This window comes from Apodemus sylvaticus, chromosome 3, assembly GCF_947179515.1.
Source record: "Apodemus sylvaticus chromosome 3, mApoSyl1.1, whole genome shotgun sequence".
Lineage (NCBI taxonomy): Eukaryota > Metazoa > Chordata > Mammalia > Rodentia > Muridae > Apodemus > Apodemus sylvaticus.
This window is the reverse complement of record NC_067474.1, coordinates 45,912,130-45,927,637: the sequence shown is the minus strand read 5'-3', so window position 1 is coordinate 45,927,637 and position 15,508 is coordinate 45,912,130. Positions and strand designations below refer to the sequence as shown.

Below are 15,508 nucleotides of genomic sequence, written 5' to 3'. Positions count from 1 at the left end.
AGGATACATCAACTGTGGGAAACAAAGAATGTCTGCGTTACTGCTGTGTCGTGATGGTGAAATTGAGGCACAAAGCATTCTGGGGGATGAAAATGAGCATCCACAATAGAGTCAAGGTTAGAAACCAGAAAATGTTAGCATCCAGTATTTGCTGGAATCAAAGACTAATGCAGTTTCCCAAGGATTTTTCCTCTTTAATGGAGACGAACTTCCTCCCACTCTCTTCCTGCCCTGAAGCAGACTGGTGTGTAGGCATCCAGGTGCTCTCCTCAGCGCGGGCTAAGTGAGTTCCTGGTGGTTCCTTCTGAGAGCCCTCCTTGGGCAGTTCTAATGGTCAGGCTGGGCACCTGTACCGTGCTACTTTCAATAAAACATTGTGCTCTAGCTTGTGCAAACAGGCAGAGTCGGCAGCAAACTTACATTTTAGTGTAATTTAGAAAAGCAAATAACAGATTTTTTTTCAATAAAAAAGGAAATGAAATTAAAAACAAGACCAGTTTCATCTCCCAGACGTGCCATGGCAAGCTTGGCGGTGGTGAATTTGGTTCTAGCTCAACGGTCTCAGCTACAAAAGCAGCCTTTTACAAGGAGATGTTGGTGGTGGTCCCCATCTTTGGGGTTCAGCTGGGCTCCAGGTTATTTTAAAGAGGGTTTTTAATATGAATAGATTTCTGTTTCTGTTAATAAAGCTTTCTGTAGATACAGATCTAATTGATGCTAACCAAAATAGATAGTGGGATAAACCTCAATACCTAGAATTCCCGAAACCAAAATCTAGAGCCAAATTCTATCTGAATACAACCTGGTCATTGCATTTTGATTTGGGTGAGAAAGTAAAGCTAGCATCTGCTCAGAAACATTTTCAAGTGAAAGCAGTCTGCCCGGCGGGCTGTTATGTGTGTTCGCTCTAATCATTCCCCAGGTCAAGGGTGATAAATCTTACTTAGGCAACTGTATAAAGGAAATTAAAGGCCCAGTATGTAAGGGCTGGGGAGGTGTTGTATTAACTACTTAGCATTTACACATCAACGCATAACATCATTTAGGAGCCTTCCGTCTCACGCTTCCGAGTCTATTAAAAGTTAGAAGGTACGGCCTCAAGGTCTCTCACATACAGACATCGCTTACGCCCCTGATGTAAAAACACCCTCAGGAGCAAGCTGCAGCGGAAGATAAAAGCTTGACCAAAACATTCAATTTTGCTTTTAAATAATTTGAGTGATTTCAAATGAACACACACACACACACACACACACACACACACACCTGGGCAGGAGCCTGGAATGTCAAGTGTGTTGTTTGCTTACTTTTCATAACAACTCCACAGGGTGGGTCTTATTATCTCTCTGGTACAGATGAACAAATTAAGGGTCAGATAGGTTAATATACCAGGTGCCGCGTAGCTAAAATTGGCCTGTTCAGTATTTAAATCCTAGCATTTATGACTTTACACTTCCTCCCTTAGCAGTCAAGAACCAGTCTTTGGGAAAAAACTACATTGCTTCACATCAGGGATCCGATCTGTTTTTTTATAAAGAGACAAATTATTATAATAGTCAGTCCTGACATTACCCTAAAAATGACGTCACCAGATGGTCACAGCATTTATAGACAGAGTGTTTCATTGCACCCTGCTTTAGTTCTTCATTCATTTCTACCTTGCGGGCGGGTCTCCTTGAGATTTCAGAGGTAGCCTCTGTCCTGTTCCTGCCTCTCTCCTTCACCTCTGTTTTACAACATGACGTCAAGAGACAGAGCAGCTTAATATTTACAAAATTTTGTAAATGCATTAGATTATAAATGGAGTGAGTATTTATGCAGGCCTCCCCCCCCAAATATGACATGCATAAAGATCACAGGTCAGAAGTCCACAGTTCAGTGAGGTGTCTCAATGAACACACTCAACAGTCAGACCAAGAGGGAGAGAACATCCACTGCAGAGCTAATGTCATCCCGGATGTGGCTGGAATATTACTTCAAAGTCTGTTTATATAAGTGATCTTTTGAAAGGTGAGAGCATCTTTAAAACATAGTCCATTAGCTCCGCTTCAAGCCTTCTTGCATTCTGATTTGTTTACCTGTTCTCTTAACCCATGAGATGTGTTTATATAAAGGCATGGTTGAACAGTCCACCATACAATGAAAACCAATCCCCCTTGAACGAAACTCAGCATCCTACAGTCATTGGGCTATCTTCACCTGAAAACACATTAAGATCTGGTTTTGATGATGACCATAGTAAAAAGACATTGCTGTCCTGAACTGTGAAATTCTGTTTGTTATTAAGGAGCAATGCCTCATGATGTCTTTCCCATTTGCTTAACAGTAGATCTGAGCTTATTTTCACCAAAGAAGGATGGTCTCAGCCAAAGCCTGTTGGTCTTTTTCTTTGATTTGTCAACACACGGGATGATGACTTGCGTGTGTGCAGAGGGGTTGGTTGATTCCACACTGACATACTGTGACCCTTCTCCTTCTGCCTTCCGAGGGCTAAGATTGCAGCTGTGTACCACATCTGCCTAGACCTGTTGCCATTTGAATATGACTGCTAAACAAAACAATTCAGGATTGGTTCTTTGTCTTCCAGTTTCAGTGATAGCTTTCCTATCTTTGGAGGAAGATCTGCCACGGTGGCGTACGCCAAAGCAAGCCTTGCTTCTGTCAGGGAACAAGAGGCACGCCTCCAGCACGACCGGCAATATTCACGTTCTGAGAATCAGAGCGCACTCATGTGAGGGGAGTCAGTTACGCTTCAGAGATGAGTCACGTAGGGTGGCACAGATGGTGTGGAACGGCGTCTCAAAGATGTGAAAAATATGGATGGAACCCACACCACAAATTAGCATAGCAAGGTGAGTTGTGTAAGATGAGGAAGGAAAATACTGTGAGACCAAAATCCCAATTTTACCACTTGGCTCTGGATAAACTTGGTGAAGGCTCCTCATTGTATGCTAAATGCTTCCTAAGACACCAACACTTGGACATAGAATGTGCCATCGCCGGGGCTCTCAGCTGTGGAGAAAAATACACACGAGTGGGTAGCAGCTTAGGCACTGCTGTGCAAAATCGGCTGTGACCCACACCTTTTTGCTTTAATAATATCATATTTTCATCGATTCATTGAAGTTTTCATCGTATGTGTCTATCTCCCACATCCACCCTTTCCTTGCCCCCTCTGCCCACTTCTTGACCTCTTTCATTTTTAAAGGAGAGGCTGACTCAAAGCTGACGTCCTGGTCCTCTGCCTCTTACAGGCTCTCCACCTGCTCTTTCATGTGGGATGCTGCCTGAGCCTTATGTGTAGAGCTTCCAGTTACCTGATTTTGAAAAGTTCATGCAGTGACATTTTTAAAAAATTTTTTCAGTGGTTGACTTCAATATTGTATCAATACATTGCATATGCTAATGGAGATTTAAACATACAAGATTATGGGATGTTATAGTTTAAAATATATTTGGACTTCACTTTTTTCTGTGAAGAACTGGGACCCAGTGGGTAAGGATTTTGGGCCTTAGAGAGATAGATCTGAAGCTGGTATTTGCCACGCAAAGACCCTCACAGGGACCTGCCTTTCCTGCAGTTCACAGTATTCCCTTCTCCACTACCTGACTGCAGCCTAAGGTTTGCTAGTTTCTGCACAGTCACTCACAAAACAAAAAAATTGGAAAACATAGACACAAAGAAGGTAAGTTACTGTTTTAAATTGTTTCTTTGAGGTCTTTTTGTTTCCATCCATAGGTTATCATTACCTTTAATTTATGTGATATGATTTTGTATCTGGCTTAGGACTTTCAGTTTTCATTTCTATGATGGCAGCAATAAGCTCTTGCTGAAAGTAGTTTCATGTTGAAACAAAGTTTATCAATGTTGTAAATGCTGCAGCGGTTGCTACGAGAAACTGATACTTTGTTCCCATAGGAACTGTTGTCTCAAAATGGGAAATATAGATTCTTTAGTTTCAGTGAATGAAAAAGTAGTTTGAAGTAGGAAGCATTTGGCTCTCTCTGGAAGGAAATGTAAAATTACTATCATCAGATTAGAAAGATGTGGTTACGTGGTTACAGTTGCCTAAAGGGGCAAAAGCAATTCCAGGTGTCTTTTGTGGGGGTGGAGAGGTGCATTGGGGATGGAACTCAGGGTCTGGCTTGCTAAGGAAGCCCTCTACCACAGTGGTCTCCTTCCTCTTTGAAGAACTATGTCCTTGCAACAGACAGAGGTCTCTACAGAAAACCGCAAGTGATCAAAAGGCAAAGAGCAAGTGACTAGGAAGTGTCCAGCTCCACATGATACAGCTAACCTAGGGCTCAGGAATCAGCGTGGAAGAGGGCGGGGAAGAGCCAGAGGACCCAAGAACTTGGCTGTGAGACTGAGTTGCCCAGCAATATCAGAGAAAGGATACCCATGAAATCTCATCAGCTTCCCAAACAAGCCCTGAAGAAGGGTGCTGCCAATAGACATGCTAACATGAAAGGGGCCTCATGGGACCTCAGCCCAAGATGAAGAACCTTAGGCAACTAAAGATGCCCAGGGCGGGAGACATAGTCTTCCTGAGGGAAGGGCCTCTAATGATTCTCCAATAGCAAGTGGCCAGCCCTATGGTTATACACACACAAGTAGCATTATACAGACTGAGCAGCTATATTTATATATTTAGGAATATATATATGACATTTCCCTCTTTCCCCCTCATGCAAAGGTTAGCAGACAGTATGTCCTGCTCTGTACCTAACAGCGATTACATCCTGAGGATCTTCCCACATCAGTGGGCCAAAATCTCTTCCAACTGCTTTCCCGTAGCTAAGTACTATTCATTGTGTGTATATTATGTTTATTTAATCAGCTCCCTGGTGTGGGAGTCAGGGTTCTTCAGACACAAAGCCAATGGGATGAACAGGCATAAGAAGACCCTTAAGATAAGGAGCTCTGGGTGACTGAGGAGCTTCTGAGATGTGCTCAGTAGGAGACCTCTGAGAGCAGAAGGTGCAGCTCCATTCTGGAGGCTAGTGTGCTTGGAACCTACAAAGACCCAGTGATTCAGGTCAGATCAGAAGGAAGGGAAAACAACCAAGTGCCCGGGTTTAGTGCACCAAGCAGGAGAAATTCTTTGCTTTTCAGGAGTCTGTCTTTTTGTTCTATTCAGACCCTCAACGGACTGAATGTAGCTCCACTACTCTGCCTAGCCCCACTACAGAGGCCAGCATGATTTCTTTAACTGCTGACCTATTTCAATGCTGACCTCTGCAAACACCCAGAATAACCAAATATTCATGACTTAGTTGAGTAGGCACATGACATTAAGCTTCACACCTATTAATAGGTACCTCAGTGGTATTCAAACTTCTGCTATTATGTATAGCTCTGCCGGGGGCTGGGGGGGGTAACCTTTGTGTTAGTTTTCATCACAGTGACAGTTGCCTGAGAGAACAACTCACAGGAAGTAAGGGTTCTTTGCTCTGGCTCCAAGTTCAGAGGTCTCAGGGCAGGGTTGGCTGGCTTCTCTCTGTGGGCCTGGGATAGGCACAGCACTTTGACATCGGCTGTTGGTCATGTTCTTTTCATGGTCAAGAGAAAGAGAGGCCAGGAACAAGATTTGCCTTAAAGTTTCTACTACCTCAGAGACAACCACCAACTAGGGACTAAGCCGTCAGTCTGACACGCATGGACGTTTCATAGTCATACCATAACAAGATTATGTGCACGGCATTCCCAGAAACAGTGTTATAGGTCAAAACAGTAACATGATAGGGAGTGTCCTATTGCCATCCATGGGACAGAGATAAGTTCTTACTAGTAGACCTGCTAGAATATTCAACGGATATTTCCCCCTCTACCCTGCTTTTTTATTATTTATTTATTTATTTATTTATTTATTTATTTATTTATTTATATTATTTATTTGCCAGTTTGATATGTGGTCAGTCTCACTGATCCTTAATTTGAATTGTTCTCTCCTATGAATGAGGTGACATGTGACATGTCTTTTCCTGTTTGGGGCCTGTTCCTGTTGCCTCACGGACTTTCTACACACATTCTTTGTCCGGCTTCTGTTAGGTTGCCGGACGTCTCTCAATTTTTATCCCAAACATTAGGGAGCATGACCCTTTGCAATAGAGGCTGCAGCGTGTATTTGGTTGGTTGCCTTTAGTTTGTGTGGCGTTCGGTCAGTTTCAATCGGCCTTTGCACCCTGGCTCTCCCCTTTTAAGCTGACTAGTAGGGGAAGACACCCTCCAAAGGAGCGTGTCGCTGAGGTACCTGGGGAAGCTTGCTCCAAGTCCTTGCTTGTGCACTGGGCAAACATTGTCGGGAGAGGCTCTGAGCATACTGGAGCAGACATGATGGAAAATCAGGACACACAGGGTTGAGCCTGAATGAGAAAGGTCACTAAAAATAGATATTTGATCCAGTGTAAATATTAAGAGTGAGATAAAGCAAACAGAGACTCTCTCAGAATGAAAAGAATGGCCTGGATTTCTGAGTTTGAAAACAATAATCTCCGTGAGGGAAAACGTTATGGCTTGTCATGATTCCCGCTCACGAACTAGGCTAGGAGTGCGAAGGTTTAATATAAGTTTTGATAAATGCTTCACAATTTGAAATCGATTCGAAAACCATACTATTTCAGCCCCCTGAATTGAGAAACATATTTGCTTATACTGGTAGCTTTTTACGGTAGTCGAATCACGGTCTGACTACTTTTAGAAATGAATAATGGATTAAAAGTACACTTTGCAGCTTACATTAGTTACTTTTGTAATGCAAAAGAGAAGCATGATAATGCACTATTCAGCATGCTTTAATATGATTTATACATACACTACACGGCATAAGTAATTCATTACGCCCTTCACGGTACATTTCCTGGGCCCAGAAGCTCCTGGCTGCAACTATTTCATCTCCTAATCAGGCTGTCTAATGGAGGAGTCTGGGGCCAGGAGTGTGAATCTCTCAGCCCACACTGATCCAACAACTCAAGGTAAATGCTGTTCTGAAGTGAGACCTACACTCACAGCAGCAGGTAGATGACGACGCCCTTACACATCTAACCTTGAAGAAGGGGCCTGGACAACTACTTTAAAGCTGTAAATGACTTTGAAGTCTGGGGCTATACAGGCATGGTAATTGTCATTCCGGGATTTACCTGCCTTTGGAAATAGCACCCTGGAAAGGTCATTTCTACAAGGCAGTGGTCCATTGCTGAGTATCTGGGCATGAGTTTTTACTATGTTTGTGAACAGCACCAGCTCAAAAAATAAAATCACATGCTGGATGTTTTTCTTTTCAAAGTGTGCATTTACTCAAAGGCTGAGGTGCTGGTCTTTGGATTTTATGTCATTTTCAGAAGAATCATCTCATTGATAGTTGTGAGCCAGGAGTGGGGCGTGCTTCCCAGGAGTAGATATAACTTCAGTGAGGTCCAGGGCATTACGCAAATGGAGTCTCTCATAGCTTATGTTTAAATATTTAGATGGTATAGATCAAGCTAACAGACTGTTAAATAAAATATGTCCTAGCCTCTTACCTTGACAAATGTTTCTTCACGATAACCTCGAAGGCTGAATTTGAAGTTTGGTTTCCCTCTGAAGATGCCCAGGTTTAAGCTACGCTTCTTTCCCTAGCCATTTGATAGTGGCCAGCAGTGGTCTCCAGACTGGAATCTGGGCACACTTTCTGAGGCATGCTTCAATGTTGGAACTTAGGCTCAGATAGTGGAAACCTTTTGTGTGTGTGTGTGTGTGTGTGTGTGTGTGTGTGTGTGTGTTTTGTTTTGTTTTGTTTTGTTTTTGTTTTTTTGAGACAGGGTTTCTCTGTGTAGCCCTGGCTGTCCTGGACTCACTCTGTAGACCAGGCTGGCCACAAACACAGAAATCCGCCTGCCTCTGCCTCCCAAGTGCTGGGATTACAGGCGTGCGCCACCACGCCCGGCTAGTGGTAGCCTTTAAAACAGCTTTGGCATGCTTTGATTCCCCAGCAATCCACAATTCAACCTGGTGTCAAGTCTGCAAGGAAAATTATATTGTCTGAGAAGCGAATTGTGCAGATTTTGTACACACATTTTATTTTTTGCTTAACACATTAGCCGTTATTTGGGGTTCAAAGGATTCCTATTGGTCAATCAGATCCAACAATGAAAAACGTCGACAGAGAACAATGTCTATCACAGACTGTGTATACCTTAGGCAGTCTATTTTATAGCTGATGCTTTTTTTTAATTTTTGCTTGGGTATAGGATTCTTGCTCATTGAGACTCCACTTTCTTTGTTAAAATGTAGAATGCATATTGGGCAAATGCTCCAGGGCAATTTGCATAAAAAGTGATGACAAAGAGCAATTAGTACTTGGTTATTATGCAGTGAAAAGCTGCTCTGCTCAGAAGTGGCTCCAGCCCCCCTCCCATAAACCTGGTACAGCATTGTTCTAAAAATAGTCCTAAAGAAACCTCTGTTTGTAAATCAGCATCTTTGACTTTCCACTAGCAATCCAGGAGGAAAAAAAGGAATCAAAGCACTAAATAAAGTTATTACCCCAGCTCTTTATACCAGGGAACCAGCCCTAGAACGCTGTTAGATAAGGCGGTCAGAAGATTTTAGTGTCTCATTAAATTAGAGCCATATCTTATTTTATCATTTGGGATCCGCTTTTGAAAGTATGCTGATGCTAATGCTCCTTCCTCCTAACACACATGCTCACACACACTCAGAAACAGGTCGTGGCCACACACACAGCTATACTACACAGAAGAGTCCCGAGGTAGCTCTACTTAGGAAGGCTTGGTTTCTGAGTACAGACTTCATTACCATGAAAACCTTTAGGGTAAAAATTGAACTGCCTCAAAGAAGCCAAGTAGGGAAGCAGGCTGGAAATGTTTGCTCCCTCAGTCACCTGTGTTATCAGGGTTGTCATATATCATATAAAACATAAGTGTGTGTGTGTGTGTGTGTGTGTGTGTGTGTGTGTGTGTGTGTGTATACCTTAAGCAGTCTATTTTATTTACTTGATTGTTTTTACTTGTTTTTTATTTTGTTTATTATTTTTTGATAACCGAGTCATGAGATACTCATAGGACGAGAAGGAAAACACAGGAAACTACCAACGCTTTGGAAATAACCAAATCTTTGGGAAAAAAAACAAAGAGTGCAGAGATGTCTGGATTACAAACTTTTTCTTTGACTATCAAAAGCAAGCTCGGTGGGAGAGATAAGGATTGTGGTGGAGGCTTCAGTGACCACGGCTTTAATCTCAATCCCCAACCCCATTTGATGCTCTGTGGAGGTCTTCCCTGGCAGGGTTCTACAGCGGCTGATCCAGGAGCTTGGCTGGCACCCAGACGGATCTATTGTATGAAAGCTGGGTTGGTCCCAGGGAGTCTGAGTCAAATGCAGTCTAAGCGTAGAAGTTTAGGACCACACCCACATCCTGAGGACAAAGCAGTCAAGGCTGACCCCTCGCACAGGGTGGGATAGCTCAGTGTCCTTCACTTGGCCCAAGTTAGATGTGTTGTCTCTTGTTTTTTGTTCCCTATACAACACTAAAGTCGCATAGCCTGGGCCCTTTAAGCAATGCGGTCTCTAACCTGGGCTTTAGTGTACGGTTGCTTTGCACACAGCCACAGATTCATTATTCATACACCTTTCTATTAATTTTTAATGCCTCTAAGTTCCTACTTGATGTACAATGCCATCATCCAGATATCTTTATAAAAGATGTCTTTGTGACCCCAAGTATCCATCCCTAGTATCCTTCCTTACCAACCTGTTGATGAGATCTTATGATGTCTAAACCATGAGCAAGACCTTTCACTCTGCTAAGACACGTCCCGTGTCTTAGGTGATTTTCTGACTTGCTTCTCTATTTTCTTTAAGATGGGTTGGAGTAGTGAGGCCACTGGACTAATCACTCATCCTCTAAGCTGTGGCTAAGTCACCAGAGGCGTCCTGGAGAAGATCAGAGGAGAGGATGGTCTGGACTCGGAGGGTCTTGAACATTGGAGGCTCCCGACCTTCATGGGAAAGTGTGCAGAATTTCTTAAGACCCAGCTTGGAAGGGAGAGCTGCCTGATAAGACTTCTCCAGAGTCAGCTCAGCAAAGCGCCCAGCCGCTTGTGAAGAACCGTTACACAGTCCGATCACTCAGCTCCATGTTTTCCTCTGCCAGCGTGTGTGGATCGATACGGCCAATCCCCATGATTTATGGGTCCTCACTTTCTCTAGCTGCTCCATTCACTCTTTGGAAGGCTCTCCCTCTCTTAGCAGTGAATCATGGTTTTCCATACCATCCATCCGCCCCTGAGCACGCAACTCTCCCACTGCTCTCTAAGGAAATCGCCTGGCACTTACCCCGTCTCCAACCTCTCCATCACTCTCCACTTTCTTAAGGGCTCTGCTCATGAACCTGTGTTTGGCTTGCAAAGTTAAACATTTTTGAATAAACACCTGTTCTTCAGTCTAAGGGGGTTTCACTCACTCTGCATTGGGAGTTCCTAGTCTTTTGCGTTGGCTAATATTTTCCTGGTGTGGTTCTTGGATTTAGGATTCTATTTCTTTTCTGTTTACGTCGCAGACACAGCTTGGCACTGAAGAATATGGTGCTGTGGCTCTGGCCCCATGTGCCTAGTCCTGTGCGTGTGATTACCATCTGCTTCCTGTGTACTGGGCAGGAGAGAGTGGGACTTGCTAACCAGACTGTCATTCTGAAAGGTGAACTCACTCAGCCTGTAACTTTTTGTTTTGTTTCAGGGAATCTTTCATTCCTCAAATCCTTAGCTTTCACACCTTGATAAAAATCAGTCATCAAGTACTTAACTACCCAGAGGTTTTGTTTGTTTGTTTGCTTGTTTTTGTTTCTTTCCAAACATACCACAGTTTTAGCCACAGTGGGACTGAGTGTGGCAGAGTTAGGTCTAGGCATAGGTGGGCGTCACTATGGTAATAGCCTTGTTCAGATTTCTGCGATTCCATATTTTATTTTATTATTTTTAATTTGGGGGTGGTGCAGGAAATTTTATTGATGGTATTCAAGAGAGTAGGGCTCCTTAGGCCAGTGCTGTTATTGTGGGGGTCTGGGATGGAAACTGTGAGGGAGTTGGGATCCTCAGAGTTGTCACAGGGACTCCTTAGCAACCAAGGACAACCAAGGCCCTCTCCCTTGCTCTCAGTGTCCTTGCTGCGGTGGGCGGTCCAGGGCTTCTTACTCCTTAGAGGCCATGGAGGCCATGGAGGCCATGGAGTCCACCACCCTGTTGCTGTAGCCATATTCATTGTCATACCAGGAAATGACCTTTACAAAGTTGACATTGAGAGCAATACCTGCCCTAGTGTCAAAGGTGGAAGAGTGGGAGTTGCTGTTGACGTCGCAGGAGACAACCTGGTCCTCAGTGTAGCCCAGGATGACCTTCAGTGGGCCCTTGGATGCCTGCATCACCATCTTCTTGATGACATCATACTTGGCAGGTTTCTCCAGGTGGCATGTCAGATTCACAGCGGAAACATTGGAGGTAGGAACACAGAAGGCCATGCCAGTGAGAGTCCCGTTCAGCTCTGGGATGACCTTTTCCACAGTCTTGGCAGCACCAGTGGATGCAGGGATGATGTTCTGGGCAGCCCCATGACCATCACGCCACAACTTTCCAGAGAGGGGCCATCCACAGTCTTCTGAGTGGCAGTGATGGCATGGACCATGGTCATGAGCCCTTCCACAATGCCAAAGATGTCATGGTTGTCCTTGGTCAAGGGTCTAAGCAGTTGGTGGTGCAGGATGCATTGCTGAAAATCTTGAGCAAGTTGTCATATTTCTCATGGTTCACACCCATCACAAGCATGGGGCATCAGCAGAAGGGACAGAGATGATGACCTTTTTAGCCCCACTCGTTATGTGGGCCATGGCCTTCTGCATGGTCAAGACGCTAGTAAACTCTAGGACCTACTCAGCACCAGCATCAGTCACCCATTTGATGTTAGCGGGATCTTGCTCCTGGAAGATGGTGATGGGCTTCCTTTTGATGAAAAGCTTCCCATTCTCAGCCTTGTCTGTGCCACTGAACTTGCGGTGGGTGGGGTAATACTGGAACACGAAGACTATGAAATTGAGGTCAATGAAGGGGTCATTGATGGCGACAGTTTCCACTTTGCCAGATGAGCTGGCAGCCCTGGTAACCAGGTGCCCAATATGGCCAAATCCATTCACTCTGACCTTCACCATCCTGTCTTAAGGGATGAGGCTGGCACTTCAAGAGAAGATTCTACTGTCTCTGGAACAGGTAGGAGCAGAGAGCTAAAATATGGCATTTTGAAAAAGACATCTTTGCACACATCTTCAGCAACATGAGTCTGTCTGAATTGAGGGGACCACATGGGAATAGCAAGGCATCCTTCGGCAATGAAGGCATAATACTACCAACCCTCATCTCAGAGAGGGAAAGTTTGGGGCAAATTTTATATGCCAACCTGACTGGGCTGTGCCATGCCCTGAAAGCTGGTAAAGCCTTGTTTTGAGGGTGTGTCTGTGAAGATATTTGCAGAAGAAATGAACATATAAATTCAAAAATCAGGGAAAGAGGATGTTCCTAGGCAGAAGGGGGTGAGCATTATTCAAAGCTATTAAGGTGGAGAATGGTGAAATGGCGCTGTCTGGGAATGACTGTGCACCTCTTCCTGCTCCCAGATGTCAATACTTCTAGTTCACAGGCCTTCAAGCTCACACATATATATGGGGTACAGGAGACATTGATACTCACACAGAGAGACACAGACACACACACACACACAGATTCACACAAATAGACACATGCATATAAACTCACACATACAGATAGAGACACACACACAGACACACAGACACACAGTCAGACACATATGCACAGATACACACATGGTCATACACACATACAGAGAGAGACAGACAGAGACAGAGTCAGAGAGAGAAAGAGACAGAGATGCATATACTTACAGAGAGACAGAGACACACATAGACTCATACATACACACAGATACACATACGTAGACTGACACACAGATACACATACATAGAATCACACACATACACACACATTGTGACACATATACACATAGATTCAAAGACACACAAGTGTACACACAGACACACACACACACATAGTCACACACATATACATACACACACACATGTTCACACACACACAAACTTCTATAATTCTGGAGAACTCTAATAAAAAGTTTGATAGTGGGAGTGTTTCTAAAGAAACAGAACTTTAAGAATGTTTTCTTTCTGAGTTACTGCAAACTACTTTTGCAGTTTCTGCAATTGGCTCTTGAATCTAATCACATTTAAAGATGCAAATGTGAATGTGTTTCCCATAGCAGATAACCTGTGGCACATGGCCTGCATCTCCACCCAGACACTCATAGTGACTGTCATGTAGGAGATAGGGATCACCAAATGAAGCAAGCACCATCAGATTCAAACACTCGGATCAATGCATCTTCAGACTTGTGCTTTCTGTTTCAACTAAAATCCTTTGGAGACATTTGCAAAGAGTCCCCCCAGGTCAACCCATTCTTTTAAATACTGCATGGAAAGGACCTAACAATACAGAACAGAGCATGCCCAGAAGCATTCTTGCCCATCATCCTTCTTTCCTTTGTTCTGGAGGCGCGGTTCCCTGTGTGGCCAGAGCTCACCTTATATCTGCTGTCCTTTTTCCTCAGCTGCCCAGGTGCTAGGAATAGAAATGTGTACTACTCTCACAGGTGACCTTAAATTGAACGCATGAAGAATGTGCCAACTATCTTTCCTCTTTGAACATGTGATCTATAATCTTAAGGTGACATGTTTCTGCTTGTACATGAATGTGCTTTCCTATGTGAATATCATGGGCTCCCAAATAATATTCTAATTCTTTGTGAGTAACTTTTTCAGCTGTTTCATGGTTTGTGCTGACCGAGCAGTACCCTCCATCCTCTCCTGGTTATTCAGTCTAGGATCTCCAGTCCATGCTATGATGCCACTCACATTTAGGGTGTCTCTTCTCATCTTGTGTACCTTAACCTAATTAACCCCTCACAGACACGCAGGGGCTTGTCACCCAGTTGAACCTAGACACTGCCAAGCTGACAATCGCTATTAACATAGAACCTTTGAACATTTTTAGAACTTAGAGACTGGGACAATGTTGGCTGTGCCTACTGTCTGTTCTTGGACAAAGGAGTGAATTGAGCCAGTTTTAGTTTTGTAGATTAAAGCACTTCATAAAATATCTAGAAGCTTCTGCGTGTGTACGGCAAGCATGTCTTATCTTGCAGCTGGGCGGCTTAAAAGCAACACAGAACCTCATCCCGTGACTGACTAGTTATAACGGACTGAAACTCCAGATCTCATATGTGTCTCTGGTAAAAGTGGGGTCACTGGTTGGAAAATAGTGGGGGTCCTGCCAGTTGTGGTGGGAATATGCAGGAAATCCTTGAGGAAAATGGAGATGTTGGACCCCTAAGTTCTGATGAATCTTTGTGAAGCTGTTTCCCCACTTATGATGGAATTTGGTTTCCCGCTTTCAGCCAACTCGACCACCCATGAGCTTGCAGAACAATCCTGTTAGAATATTCCATACAGCGCTGCTTCTTATTAGACAGCACACTTCACAGCCAAGGAGGGGTGGCAAAGGGCCCGTGCTGTGGAATTCACCAACCTTCCCACACTCTCCAAACTGAAGCAGCTGGCTTGATGAAATCACTGAATAGTGTTTTAAGGATTCAGGCACAATACATGTTAGGTCTGGGGCAAGGTTCTCTATATGTTCTCTATCAGTGTCCTTAGATGGTACTGTTTACTAGTCAAGATCCATCCTGAAATACAAAGTGAAGATATCCCCATTCACCAGCAACGACTAATAGAATTCTTGTGTTGATGATATTTTGCATTCTACTAGCCTAGAGAGGACTCTGTTCCACATTGAGGAATACTCTACCCTAAGACTCAACAAAGAATCTATTGAACTGAAAGTTAAGCCTGTTCCCAGATGCCTTGGACTCCTCGTGTCTCTATATCAAAAAATAAGGGGCCATAGCATTACAGGGGTGTATTAGCTGTACTACTTAAGGGGAAATCGAACTACTGTTCTACAATGAAGAAAAAAAAGAGGAAGATATTTCTTAACTGTGGCTTCCTATGGCCGTGCCCTGGGATTAAAGCCAATGGAAAACTACACCCAATCTAGGTAATGCTATTCATGGCAAAGATCATGCAAAAATGAAGATTTGACCTACTTTACCAGGTAAAGAACCAGCTGGTTAGGTATCACCAGTTAGATAAGGACAGACTTTCTAATGGCAAAAAAATACAGACTTGGCAGCAGAAGACAGTTGTATTTATCTTCTATCCAGTCTCCAGTTCTAGAAATGAGGGTGATGATCAAGAGCATTCCCTCCTTATTTTGTTATAAATTCATGTGTGATTACGTATCACAAGAACGTGATTTTGTTTTCTTCTCTTAATGCCTTATAATGGAACATAAGACAGATTGGATTTACACCCAGCAG

At 43.7% G+C, this 15,508-nt stretch overlaps 1 long non-coding RNA gene and 1 pseudogene across 1 annotated transcript; one reads left to right on the top strand and one right to left on the bottom strand.

The window, feature by feature from the left end:
- Positions 1-1,904: 1,904 nt before the first annotated feature.
- LOC127679849 (uncharacterized) lies at positions 1,905-10,455 on the top strand. Its single transcript, XR_007976915.1, has 3 exons — positions 1,905-2,010; positions 2,588-2,852; positions 9,863-10,455. It is a non-coding gene; the product is annotated as an uncharacterized LOC127679849 (long non-coding RNA).
- Positions 10,456-11,186: 731 nt separating this feature from the next.
- On the bottom strand, positions 11,187-12,197 carry LOC127680226 (glyceraldehyde-3-phosphate dehydrogenase-like; annotated as a pseudogene).
- Between the last annotated feature and the right edge of the window lie 3,311 nt (positions 12,198-15,508).